Raw genomic sequence first — 7,857 nt, 5'->3', positions numbered from 1 at the left:
GTTGTTATACACTCTGTCTCTTACTTGGAGGTGGGAAATCAGTGAAATCAGCCCAAATAGACCTGTAGGATGGTGCAGAGAAGCTGGCACCAGAGGGACTAATTGCCAAATCTGATTCTCCATTTCTTCTATTGTAAAATAAAATTAATTCTTCATTCTCAAAGGGTTGCTTTGAGGTTTAATTATATATGTACACTATATATATAATATATATAGTATACACACATATATATTTATTACATGTAGGTGTAGCTAGACACAGATATGTCCCTCTCTTATGTGAAAAAGTTTGTCACATAATTAATAGTTGCTTAAGAAAAAATAGTTGTTTTCTTTTTCCTAAAAACCTTCAGAGAAAGAACTTTGTTTTGGTAGTCACATTTTCGCTCAACTTTACATTGAGGAATCTGTGTTTATAAAAATCACTCACTGCCATGTATATTCTCAAATGAAAAATGAAAAGCGATTTAATATCAGTCTCCTGTGGGGTGGAGAATTTATATTAAGTATCTTACATTCCATGAGAATCCTCTCTTTTTCGAGGATAGGCAAACAAAATTCTTTTGTCTATCTCATGGCAGCTATTTTTCCCCAAATTTAATAATTTTACCTTTCCCTGGGCCATTCCAACCCATCCACTGTGTTGAGTGATTATTAGAAACTCACTCTGAACTTAGGGCACATAAATTGACTAGATCTGGGAAACAGACTAAGGTAGGAATCCTCAGTCATTACCAACAGAGGACTGAAACTTGATTTGCTGCAAATCTTAGGATCTGCAAGAAAGGACAGATAGGCACTCTATGTGCATTTTTGCACTGGATAAGCACACAGCATTGTGAGGAGATCTAGTGGTGACTTTTAGAGTCAGAGTCCTACGTGTTTTGAGAATTTAGAATTATAATCATGTCCAGCCAGTTGGAGCATCAGGGGTTTTATTAGACTTGACCCCAAATTGTTTGCCCATGAAATGTAATTATAATAATGCAAATTCTACATGGTACAGGGATCTTGTTTCTCAAGAAATTACACATTTCATTGTTGTAGAATAAATGTATTCACTTAACCTGAAGTCTAATTTTCATTCCAACATCTAAGATATATGGAAGCAGAGAGAGCCTTGTTCCATTGTATATGCATGATGAACTGTCTGATTCATATTAAACTTATATTAACCAAATACCTGAGGGAGATCTGGAATACAGTTTTCACTTTTATATGCATTGTATTTAATATTCATGCATTGTGAAATATTTTCCTTTTTACTATGTATTTTTTCCTTTTTCTTTTTATACCCTCTCTTCTTGTTTTTTGGGGTTTTTTTTTGGATTGTTTTCTTTAGATTATGTTTCTAATTTCTCCTATCTTATCCCTCTATGTTTTGGAATGTACATTCTGTATATTTATTCTTTTAGTGTCCACTCCAGCTATCTTAACATATATACAATATTTAACAAAATAATAACATTTTTATTTTTTTGTATAATAAGTATATTAGAACAACTTATCCCTGATGACAACCTTTCTAAAATAATGAAATTTTTGTTATTTTAAATATATCATGTTCTTACACACACATTTTAAGAAAATCAGTAAAATGATTTAATAAAATCATTTGATATTTTAAATATTTATGCATATATTTATAATATATTTTTTCTTTATCTCATATCACCCATTTGGTATCCTTTTGTTTTGGCCATAAGTACAATCCTTTATGATTACATTTCTGAATGACTGCTGGTGGTACATATTCTCAATTTTTGTTGGTCTGAAAATTGTTTTACCCATCACAAAACTAATGATGTTCATTATAGAAAATATAGAAAATCTTACAGAAAATGCATATTATCATGTATAGGCTGTTTTCACTTTGAATGTTTTCAATATGTACAAATTGCAGCAATCATGGTTAACATCAGTCTCCCATCAACACATTCCATGTTTCAATTACCATGTTGTATTAACTGTGAATAATTGCATAAAATATATATTTGCAGCTAGCTCTTAATTCTGCAAGTGACTGTTAATAAAAAATGCAAATTCATGATTAGTGACCAATCATATCACTTCTTTCAAACTCTATAAGTGATGGCTCACAGCACATCTATTCAGTTGATAGAGAGCAAAGTATGTAGTTGAGTGACTCCTTTTCTTTCAGTGATAAACTCAGGTAACATTTTACAAAAATAGATAACCAAAAGAGGAAATTGGTCAATTAAGATGGAATTGTAGCAGAGACAAAAAATGACAAAGCTGCAAGCAAAACTTGAACCTTCTATAAAGGGAGTTCTAGAAGAAATAGTTGCCTCTGAGAACATTGACCAATGTTGCCATTTGAGATTGATATGAAGTTAGAGGGACCTAGTGAAGATGAACTTGTCAGCATAAATGAAAAAATAATTGTGATGAAAGATGTCCCAGGGGAGGTGGAACTGGCAAAGAAGAACTCCTAAAGCACATGTTTGAAGATGACCCAAAATTATAAATATGACAAGTTAGCAAAGTGTAACAAAGATACTCACTCTTGTCAGTTGTATAAAGGCAAGGATTGCTTAAACAAATCTTGATAAGTTTTTACCAGAAATAACACTTAATTTCTTAATGTTTCTAATCTTTTCAATTATACTATATTAACTAAATAGTAGTAGGTTTTTTTTCTTGTCTTTGTTACTGATAGGAAGAAGGTAGTTAATATTTTGACAAATTTTAGAAGTCATTGAACAATTATAATTTTCCCCATTGATTAAGAGCACTTTATAAGGTTTTCACTTACATAGTCTTTTTTGTGATCCTGCACTATTGTGTAAAGCCAGGACTGACTTTATAATTATTTATAAACATAATATTGTGAATAATCACAATAGTTAAAAATAACCATTGTTAATTTTTTTTATTTAAATTCTTCTGATATTTAGGTCTCTTTTTGAAATATCTGTATTTAGTATTTGTTCTTGATAGTTTTGTGGAGTATGTACTTCTTGGTGTATAGTTATTTTCCTTCAACTCATCAAAGGTAGTATTCCATCATCTTTAGGATTGCATTGTCGCTCTTGAGAAGTCAGCTGTCATTACAATAACCAATAGATTTTAGGTGATCTGTAGTTTGGCTGTTAAAAATTCCTTTCCTTTTTTTTAGAGTTCTCCAGTTTAACTGTGATGTGTTTAAGGGTGTGTGTTTGTGTGCATTAAATCTTATCTGTTTAATCTTATCTCAGTGTTTTACTCATATGTATATATACATACATACATGTGTATATATTCATTCAGTTGTCCAAAGGCAGCCATACACATAGAACTAGATATTAATCCTAAAATTTTCAATTAGAAGTGCCTTAATATGATATATATTTTTTATTTTTATTTATTTATTTATTTATTTAACAGACAGCGATCCCAAGTAGGCAGAGAGGCAGGCAGGGCAGGGAGGGGGTAGCAGGTTTCCTGCTGAGCAGAGAGCCCAATGTGGGGCTTGATTCCAGGACCCTGGGATCGTGACCTGAGCTGAAGGCAGAGGCTTTAACCCACTGAGGCCACCCAGGCACTCCTTAATATGATATTTTTATTTTGGGGGTGTGGTTCTAAGAATTTCATATTCTCCACCCTAAAGCCATTGTCTTTTTAAACTCCAAGTCTGGCTAAAATTTTACTTAAATTTTTCAATCCTCTTAATAAATGTATATTTAAGAAAAAACATAGACCTAAGAAAATTGTAAACAAAGATGGAAATTTTTTAGTGCACATATGACCAGAGGAATATTTTGAGTACTATATAGTTTGTGCTATTACTTGACATACTTTTCCTAGAGAACCTTGAGTAGGAAAATGCTTTACCCCAAAGATTTTCTCTTCTTTTCTTTTTAAAAAAGATTTTTATTATTTATTTATTTATGTAGAGAGAATGCACATAAGGGGGGTAGAAGGAGAAGAAGACTCCATGTTGAGTCTGGAGCTCAGTATTACCACTGAGATCATGACCTGAGCCAAAATCAAGAGTCAAATGCTTAGCCAACTAAGCCAACCAGGTGCTGCAACACCAAAGCTTTCCAGCAGCTTTTTCTTGGTATTAGGGGTGTACAGGTTATATAGATTCCTGTACCTGGCTTAAAAGTAGGCCTGAAATTGCCACCACTATCAACAGAAATATTTCTGGCTTCCAGTCAATATTAGAAAGCTTGAAGATCTATCCATGTAGAGGAATATTCTAGGTGAAAGCAAACTTCACAAGTACTGAGTTTTTAATGTCACATCAGAACTGTGTGTATGTAGCAGAGCCTGGTGAAAGCCACCCCTAGCTTCCATAGTTGAGGCATGAGGCTAATGAAAAATGCATGGTTAGAGTCATGTGTATTCTGTGGTCTGTCTAGGCAATGAATAGCAAAAGGTGGTCATGATCTGTGGATTTCCTCCCAGAGGAGGAATAGATCTAAAATAGTGAAATCTCTACTGGGCTGCTCTATCAGATAATAGGACAATGCATATAAATGAGAACTTTCTCAGATGAGGAAAATACAAAGGAAAAACATTGAAAGGTTACTATATAAATTTTATTGACCATAATTAGTATGTTTTGGTAGTGGTTTTGCTTTTTAATTACATTCTTCAGTTTGAAAAATAAAAAATACATTATAGAGAACTGAAATATAGGAAATTACATATTTTAAAAACCCTTCCCATGATCTCACAGCTATTTAGAGATCACATAACTGTCCACTTAAAACTTTTGCTTTTTGTATTGGAAGTTTTACATTTCTTCACTTGGATTTCATTTTGCTCTGTAGTATAAATGGCAAATCTCTGGTGATAGATTCGTGTGAAATAGAACAATGGGCCAGGATCTATGCTTTCTACTAAACAGCAGGCAGAGCTGGAACTCGCCTCTAGCAGTCCTCTGTTCTTCAAAGCCCTATCATAGCTACTTAAAGTGCTTCCAAATATAACTCAAGTCTTAGGTTTATCCTGCAAGGTTGGTATTATCCTCATTTTAAAGATGAGGACACTGAGAGTGAGAGACTTAAAGTGACTCATTCAGTCTCCTATAGCTGTGTTCAGAGCACAACAGGAGTAAAATTCAAGTCTGTATGAGCCTGAGGTTTGAGTTTTTCATCATTCAATATGCAGAGACGACTCTCCACAGAGTTCCTGGAGCTGGTATCCGAGAGCTTCCTGTGGATGGCTACCAAAATTGGAAATCCCCAGGGGTGATTGACGGATGACTTCAGATTCTGGGATTTTGGAAAATAGTCATTGCCCACAATCCCATTTGGAACAGAATGCTCAGTGTCTGGGATTGCCCGTTTTTGAGCAAACATATGAGTTTGGATGATGAATCTTCAGGCCCAGAGATAGAAAAAAGCTCTCCAGAGGACAGTAAAATTCATCAGTCAAAAGCTGTTGTAAAAGCAGTTTCCTTGGGGGAAAAAAACATCCAACCAAGCCCATCGAAAGTATTGATTGTTAACATGTTCCTATTTTGCAAAAGAATGGGACATCCTTTCTCCCTATTTTCATCTGTCAAGTATTTTACATTCTATTGCTATTGCATCATATGTTGAAACCTTCAGTGGGTAAACAGATTTTCAAAGCTAGAAACTTGATTGTGTCTTTAAGTATTTTTTGTTAATTTTGTAATTGTCTTATTAGAATTTTTAGTCATTTTGGAGTGGCTATCAATTTGGCATATGCTAGATGATGAATTATTGTTAGATTTCAACTTACCAATTAATGTAACTCGAACACTAGGTGGCATCAAGTTAGTTATTTCTTAAATACTCGTTGTGAAATACTTTTCCCAGGTGGCTATTTCTGCTCACTTGGTTTTTGTCCTGCCACCCTCAACCCAGATTTGTATCCCACCTGCTAATGATTGCTCTTCTGAATAGAGAGATAAAGCAAGAAATAGTCTGGCTGTCCACATACAAAAGCACTTGATATTGACACCAGGATTTTTTATATTGTAAGTGTTTTAGACTTAGTTTCACTCTCTTTAGAAATACTCCATGGCGTGAAGGGCTGAGCTGTCATCCCATCAACAAATAAACACACTCATGAAGGATGGTGAGACTCAGAGAAATTTTGCCTTTTATTATTCTTTTGCATGTGCATATATGTATATATGTATAAACAAACATATATATTAAGACACTGAACATATTTTTTAAAGAAACTATATTTTTCATAGCCATGAGGATTTAACTCTCAGGAGGAACCACAGACAACTATTCTATTGTTCCATGAGCAGTGAAACAGCAGTTATCAATCATCTGGGTGTTTGTTTAATCTTGATACCATTGCTTTACTAGAAATATGAGAGTTGATTGCATTTAACGTCTGTCTTGTAGTACACTTTTCATTAGTCTGTAACAGGGCATCTGGATCCAGATGTGGATCACTGTTGAATACTGTTTAATACATTGTTTTACATTTCTTACATTATTATTAAAATAAGCCTCAAATGAGAAGCTTGATATTTATTTATTTATTTGTTTATTGGTCACTTCTTCAGAAACCACAGTAACTACTTTTGGAATTTTCTATCAGGCAAATGTTTTCTTGGGAGGCATTGTACAGTAACAATTTTCAATTTTCAAATGCTTTTTTTTTGTATTGTCTATTTTTTTTTAAAGATTTTATTTACTTATTTGACAAACAGAGATCACAAGTAGGCAGAGAGGCAGAAGCAGGCTCCCTGCCAAGCAGAGAGCTCAATGCGAGGCTCGATCCCAGGACCCTGGGATCATGACCTGAGCTGAAGGCAGAGGCTTTAACCCACTGAGCCACCCAGGCGCCCCTGTATTTGCTATTTTAAAAGACAGTGTTCTCACAGACTTGCATTGATGGAATTTTTTCCACTTTTACATAATTCACGTTCACATAATCTAGTTATAAAACTCACATTTATAGTTCTTATATAACTATAAAAGCAAAGTAAATTTATAAATCATTAAAAATTGTAAAGCCAACAAAATTCAAATTAACGATTTAATGATAGAGGATTTTGTCTTGTGGGGAAAGTGCAGACCTCCAAGAATAAGACCCTGGATTCTCAGAAGTGAAAGTAGAAGTTTTGAGGTAACCCTCGAGAGATGCAGGAATCTTAGGAAATTCTGTAGCAGGGCCTGGTTGAGCCACTTCTTCCTTGCAGATTTAATAGTGATAATGCTGAAATTTTCATTTCCACTTATCTGCCTCCTGTGTCTCTTTCAGCTTTTTCTGAATTTAGTAGTGGGGAGGATGGTTGGGGTAATAACTTCCAAACTCTTAGATACTCGTCTTTTTAGGCTGAAACCATGGCTTCCATTTGCCTATAGGAGTTATCTATCCCATCCTTTGTATTTTGAAACTCAGTATTTCCTCTTTAACTTACTGAGCATGTTCTTACTGGAATGTAAGTTTCATGAGAGCAGGAGCTGAGTAGAATATGGCGATGGCGATATCACCGGCACTCTAGCATAGGGCCTGCTGTGTTATTGAGTGAAAAATATTAAGTACACATTTATTTATTTGATACTTAAAATTATCCATTGTATGTCTCTAGCTACCTTTCTAGGCATATCTCCCTTTCACCTATTTTTCTATCGAGATACAATCGAAGGTAGAAAACTCTTTGAGTCTTAAAATGTTACTCAAATAATGTTTCTTTCAATTTCGGCTCTATTTTTTAAAAAATCTTTAAAAAAATGTCTTCTTGGAGTTTTGGATGTTATAGAGCTGTCAGATAACTGCATGTCTTTGATTATGGGATGTGATAATATTTTTCCCAGGCTGAGCAATGTTCATTCCCTTGTGCCATTAAGTACAAAAATGTTCCCTATGGCTATCCACATTTCTTTGCAGAAGGATAGTACATTTGAAAAT

The sequence above is a fragment of the Mustela putorius genome, unplaced genomic scaffold (genome assembly GCF_011764305.1).
Source record: "Mustela putorius furo isolate JIRA1106 unplaced genomic scaffold, ASM1176430v1.1 tig00000228_pilon_pilon_pilon, whole genome shotgun sequence".
NCBI classification, from domain to species: Eukaryota; Metazoa; Chordata; class Mammalia; order Carnivora; family Mustelidae; genus Mustela; species Mustela putorius.
Note: the sequence above shows the minus strand (reverse complement) of the source record.